The sequence below is a fragment of the Octodon degus genome, unplaced genomic scaffold (assembly GCF_000260255.1).
Source record: "Octodon degus isolate 3935 unplaced genomic scaffold, OctDeg1.0 scaffold00241, whole genome shotgun sequence".
NCBI classification, from domain to species: Eukaryota; Metazoa; Chordata; class Mammalia; order Rodentia; family Octodontidae; genus Octodon; species Octodon degus.
This window is the reverse complement of record NW_004524817.1, coordinates 570,464-577,129: the sequence shown is the minus strand read 5'-3', so window position 1 is coordinate 577,129 and position 6,666 is coordinate 570,464. Positions and strand designations below refer to the sequence as shown.

Here is a 6,666-nt window from a genome sequence, read left to right as displayed (position 1 = left end):
ATAGTTGCATTCTCTTAATGAATAGAATGATTTGTTCTAATGGTGTTTGTAAATAGGATCACAAGTCCGCATCTTGTACAGCAATTAACTACTAAGAAGAATATATGCAGTGTGTTATTTGTTGAATCTGTACTTCCGATTTGATTTGAAACTGTCTCATTACTATCTGTTTATCAATAAAATTTTGAAAAAAAAAAGAAAGAAAGAAAACAAGTGCCACAGCAGCTACTGAGCTATCAAATGTCACTCAGCCTAGCAGTCACCTCTAAGCTCCTATCTGAGCCGACTATCCTTTCTCTAGGACACGGAGCCCTATGAGTGTGACAGTTGCAAAGGAGAGACTCCCCAGATCAGAACACTAAGGAAAGCACATGCCAAAAAAAAAAAAAAAAAAAAAAAAAAAAAAGAAAAAAAAATCACACAGACAGCAGTGACTGAGCTAGGACTGATAAGCCCTAGGGACAGAGCAAAGCAAAGAGAATAGTCCTAGAGAGGGCAGGCACAGAGGATCTATGAGACCAAGTTGCAAGGACTTGCAGTGGCTGTGACTGGAAAAACCAGATGCTGAGAAAAGACAATGGAACTAGGACACATCAGGTTTTCTTCCGCTGCTCCCAAAATGTCACTAGGTCTCTGCCTAGGACCTTCCTCGCCTGACTCTCAAATGCTATTGAATTCTATACAAAATGGCTCCTTTACTCTGAGTCCTAAACACCACTGAATTGGAAAATATACTCTTATGAAGATAAACAACTGAAATGCATGATCAAGGAGAATGGAATAAATAATCTAGATTAATTTCCGAGGAGCTTATTTCCTGATGGATCACAGAAAGCACCAAAGTCCCACGTTGACACAGAACCAGAGGTACTGTTTTGATCAAGGAGGTAAAAGGGACAGCAAAAAGTCCTGAAAAATGGAGTGTGTGGTGGATACAGTGCCTCCTGACTGACCACTGGGGACCGCTGAGGCTGCTATCCAGAGAAAGGCAAGAGGAGCTGGAATATTGCTAAGCATGGGAGAGCAGAGCTGGTTGAGCAGGGCAGGGCACACAGCAGAGAGCCTGGGTTGGCTTCCTGAGGGAGAGCAGTGCTGAGGACCTATCCATGTCTTGAGGCTGCCTGGGCCCTGAGAGCCATGCCCTATGAGGGATTAGGGTTTTGCATATTTTCTTTATTTTCCTTGTTTGGTATTTTTTGGATTGACAGTCCTCTTTCTGTACGTGTGTATGGTTATAGCTATGTGCATATGCTTTCTACTGTTGCTGTGACACCATTCTTGTAGTTCAGTCACCCATTCCCACTTCTAAGACTATTTATTAGTATTATCTTACCTTATTTGGTTATTCATTAAGCAACCAGGTACAGTCTCCCTACATCTTCTATAATTTCATTCTTTCCTTATCTGTATGATTTTCCCCCAATACCTTCTGCTCCCCTCTCTTCTATAATTCTTTTAATTTTTTTCTTTTTTCCTATCACTATTTATTCCTCTCTTTTATGCATAAACGATTAAATAGAATCTAAATACAACAGTAGCCTAACATCTCTCCTTAGGTTCTCTATCACCAGAAGGTGTTTCAAAACTTTTCTCAAATTAGTGTCTCCATTTCCCTGCATCCTGTTTCACTCTTCATTGAATGATGCCATTCTTATTACCTTCGCTCGCTTCCCTTTTTCCACTTCACAAGTATCACTATACTCATCCTTTCCCTTTCTTACATGTAAAAATAAAATAGATACTTAATTTTTCTTTATTTTTTTATTTCCGATAAGGAACATGCTTATGCACAATTATACATGAGAGCTGATTATTATCTTTGTCCCCACAGTGTTTTACATTGAATTGTTAATTCTCCCTCACCAAAGCTTGTGTATCCCTACTAACATTAGTTTCATTGGATACAATCACCATGCACACAGCCCTACTATCTATTTAAAAATTCTCCTTTTATTCCTTTCAATCCACCACTACTTATGTCTTCTCAATGTGTCTCTCCTTTCTGCCTTTTTTATGAATATAATATCAAAATCTATTTTTAATGTTCTCTGCTTTTGTTTCCTTGTAGTCTCCTTCTGTTACCCTCATGTTAAACTTGACTTATTTTATTAAATCTTTTCTTTTGTCTTCCCTATCAGCTTTTTCTCTAGCATTGCTAGTACTTTCTATTCCTGGGTTACTGAGAAACTAGCTCCAAACCAAACTATGGTTGGTTGATTGCATGTAGCTATAGCCAGTAGCTTTCTTCCCTTACAGTTTAGTGCTGAGGATTCCAGTATAGTAGCACAACTTTCTAAGCTTGCTGACCTACAACATTAAACGAACAAAAGTAAAACCACAGGAGCCATGAGGAGAAAAGGAAATAAGATGCCACAAAAATGTTCTAATTCTCCAAAAACCGACTTCTCAAGCTGTTTTTCAGAAAATCTAGACAAAGAAATTAAAGGAACCAAGTATTTATTCACCAAAAACATTGCACAAAATTTTGAAATCTAGAGATTGAAATGCATACCCAGGTAAATGACATACATAGAAGTCAAAATAGACAACACCAAACATAAACTTCTCTGTAACATAGCAGAGTCCAAATCCTAGAAATTTAGAACAGAGAGAAATTTTAAAATGTATTAGAGAAAAATGTCAAGGAACTTATAAAGGCAAGCATATAAGAATAACAAGACATCTTTCACCACAAGCCTCAAAGGATAGAAGGGGGGTAAATTTTTTCTATGCTTAAAAGAAAACAATTGCCAATTCATATTACTATAACTTGCATATTATCCTATAAATTTCTGGAGAAATAAAACCATTTCTCAATAAATAAAGCCTGAAGAAATTCTTGACAATCAAACAAACATGCAGAAAATATTTAGGTGAATTTCAAACACAGTAGAGTCCACATCACCAGTGAGCCTAAAGGCAAGAGAACATCTAATTCAGGGAGCATTTTTTAAAAATGAAAATAAATAGAAAGGAATAAGCACTGAAAAATTAATATAATGCAATCAAAAGAATCAGTAAATACTTATCAATAACAAAGTTCAATATAATTAGTCTTAACTCCTCAACAAAAACAAAGACTTGCAAATTGGATCAAAACACACAACTATGTTTCCCACGAGAGACAGCTCACAACAAAGAAATCCATATACTAAAAGGGAAAGAATGGAAAAGAATACCCCATGCAACCAGACCATAAAGGCCAGCAGGAGTAACTGTCCTAATTTCAGACAATTTGACCTCTAAGCCAAAACCAATCAGAAGCAATGAAACAGGTCATTACATATGGGCAAAGTAACAACTCTGCAGGAAGAGATAACACTTTTAAATGCACTGCAGTGAATGTCTTTGCATTCAATGTCATAAAACAAAAATGTTGATATAAAAGGGTTGATACACACTACTCCAACCATAATGGAGAATGTCAGAGCCCCACTCACATGAACAGAAGGGTTAACCAAGCATTTTTTTAAATATTTCAACACAAAAATATCAAAGATGAACCACATCATAAAACAAATAGACCTAGTAGATATCTAGACTATCCCATCCAATTACACCAGAATACAAATGCTTTTCATTGAAACATTGTCCAAAATAGACCATAAGTTCAATTATGAAACATACTTAGATACAAAAAAAGAAGTACAATCTTCTATTGTACTGTACCAAATCACAATAAAATGAATGTACAAATCAACAAGAAAACACAGAAAGTACACAAACATGGAGATTCAAACATACATTCCTGAGTAATCAGTGGGTCCCAGAAGAAATCAGGGTAGAGATCTAAAATATCCTAGAATCAAACAAAATGGCAGTACAATGCAGCAAATTCTGTGAGACACAGTGAAACATGTTCTACTAGGGAAATTTATAACTGTGAGTGCCTACATCAGAAAAACAACATTATCAAATAAATAACCTTCTGAGTCAGCTCAAGGTTCTAAACAAAAAAGGCAATCCAAGTCCAAAACTTGTAGAAGGAGATAAATTATAAAGATCAGGAAAAAATACAAAGGATAAATGAATCGAATAAGTGACCCTTTGAAAGCATGACTAAATAAATCAATAAATGTTGAGTCAGATTTACAAAAAGAAAAAGAAGACTCTTGTCAATGCCAATAATTTTCAAAAATTCTCAATTTGAATGGAAGAATACTGCTAAACTCTTTCCTGAAGCAAGTATTACTTTAACACCAGAAATTGAGACAAATTCAACAACAAAAAAAGAAGTTTACAGGTCAATTTCCTTAATGAATATAGATACTGAAATCTTTTCAAGACACTTATCTGCAAGCAGAATGCAACACATTATTATAAAGATCATACATCATGACAACTTTATGTCATTTCATGGATGCAAATATGGTACAACATACATAAATCAATGTAGTATACAACATAAATAGGAATTAGATTAAATTATGATCCTCTCAATACATTCATTAAAAACCTGACAAAATGCAGCATATGTTCATGATAAAAATTACTAATGAAAATAGATATAAAAGAACTTTATCACTAATTGAAAAGCCTAATTACAAAAAACTCACAGCCAAAATCATAGCATCCCTCTAAAATCAACAAACAGACAAGTATGTCCACTCTCAGCACCCTAGTTTAATATAATAATGTGTTAGCCATTGAAAATAGAAAAAAAGAACAAAGAAGAGTATTGAATAGAAAAGGAAAAGCTCAAACTAACCCTATTTTCATGTCTTTTGTATAAAAGAACAAAAATTTCTTTTAAAAAAAACCTCTAGCAGAAGACTCTTTGAAATAAACAAATCTGGCAAAGTAAAAAGGGTATAAAATAAACACAGAAAATAGCATTCATGTGCACAAATAATAATAAAATTAACCAGAAAATATCAGAAATATAATTCCATACCAGCAGTTTCCCCAAAAGACGCATAGAAATAAAGCTAATTAATTTTTTCCCCTGTATTTTTGGGAAAGGTCTACAGGGTATTCAGGGTCTCACTGCTAGATTGGACTTGTAGTGATCCACCTGTTTACAGCATTCCAAGTGCTAGGGTCTCGCTGCCAGCTCAGCGCACCCCGCGGGAGGGGCCAGTGTGGCAGGCCCGGGGATTGAAACCGAGGCCCCTATGCCTACTTGCAGGTGCTTTAATCTGCTGAGCTATTTGGCAGGCCCTAAACTAATTAATCTTAATCAAATTAAGCTCTATAACCTCAGCTATAGTGTTCTGCAGAAAGAGATTAAAGGGGATATTAGAAAATGGAAAGAGGTCCTATATTTCTGGATAAGCAGAATCAATACTATCAAGATGATTACAGTACCGTAACATGCTAGAGGGCTGTCGCACAGTATCAGTCAAAAGACAAACAGCGTACTTCACAAAGCAAGATAAAACAATTCTAACATTTATAAAGAATTAGAAGAGACCTATACCAGCCAAAGAAATCCTGAGTAAGGCAAGGAAAGAGAGGCACTAAAACCGCAGATTACAAGTCATATTACACAGCCACCATGATAAAAATAGCATAATACTGAAAAATCTTCATGTATGCTGAATGACACATTAAAAAAAATTACCTTCAGACATCTGATCTTTAAAAGAGTTTGAAAACAAATTCTGGAGAAGAGGTAGCTTTCTTCACAACTAGAGCTTAGAAACTGGTTATCCACGTGTACAAGAAGGAACCAAGACCCATATCTCTCCTCCTGGACCAAAATTAAATAAAAATTGATCAAATATCTAGGGTAAAAAAGAAACACCGAATTTTTGTAAGACAAATTAATAAATCTCTTGAAGACATGGGCATAGGGAAGGACTCCCTAAACAGAAACAAAGTTGCAGAATAGTTCCAAGAATCAACAAATGACATTCTGTTTAATCATCATCATCATCATCATCATCATCATCATCATCATCATCATCATCATCATCATCATCATCTTCATCATCATCATCATTATTTTACTTATTTATTTTTTGCAGGTATATATACTATTTATTGTCGGAGCAAGCCTACAGCCTCATTTCTCCTTGGACACTCCCAGAGTGCGGCCGTGGCGTCCAGTGGTCTTGCTGTGCTGGCCGCGGACTCGTGGACCCCAGAGTAGCGCCGGGCCCTGTGGGCTCGGTTCTTCAGTCGCTCCAGGTCTTCTCGAAGCTCGTTGTCCAGGCCGTTGGCTAGAACCCGGCTGCACTTGCTGTCCTTCTCATCCTTCTGCCTGTTCAGAAACCAGTCTGGGATCTTGTGGTGGCGCGGATTCTGCACAATAGCGCTCGCGCGCCCCACCCCGTCCTCGGTGAACTCTCCCATCCTCGCGCTGAGGTCGATGTCTGCTTTCCTCAACACCACGTGAGTGTGCCTTTGCCCCACACCCTTAATGGCAGCGATGGCAAAGGCTATTTTCCGCCGCCCATCGATGTTGGTGTTGAGTACTCGCAAACTGTGCAGGAACTTCTCAGGGATCACTAGAGACACAGCGGCAGCAGCGACGGCGGCATGTAGGTCTCCTGCGGAAGAAGTGGCGCTCTGTTAAAAAGTTCTGAATAGGAAAGAAATTATCAACAGAGTGAAGAAATGCACAGCCTACACAAAGAAGCAAAACTTGCCAGCTTCTCTTCTCATAGAGGACTAATATCTGAAATAGAAGAACTTGAAAAATTATGCTCCTTTAAATATTCA

General features: G+C 37.1%; 1 pseudogene; it reads right to left on the bottom strand.

The window, feature by feature from the left end:
* Positions 1-6,007: 6,007 nt before the first annotated feature.
* Positions 6,008-6,666, bottom strand: part of LOC101592908 — a 5,318-nt pseudogene continuing 4,659 nt past the window's right edge.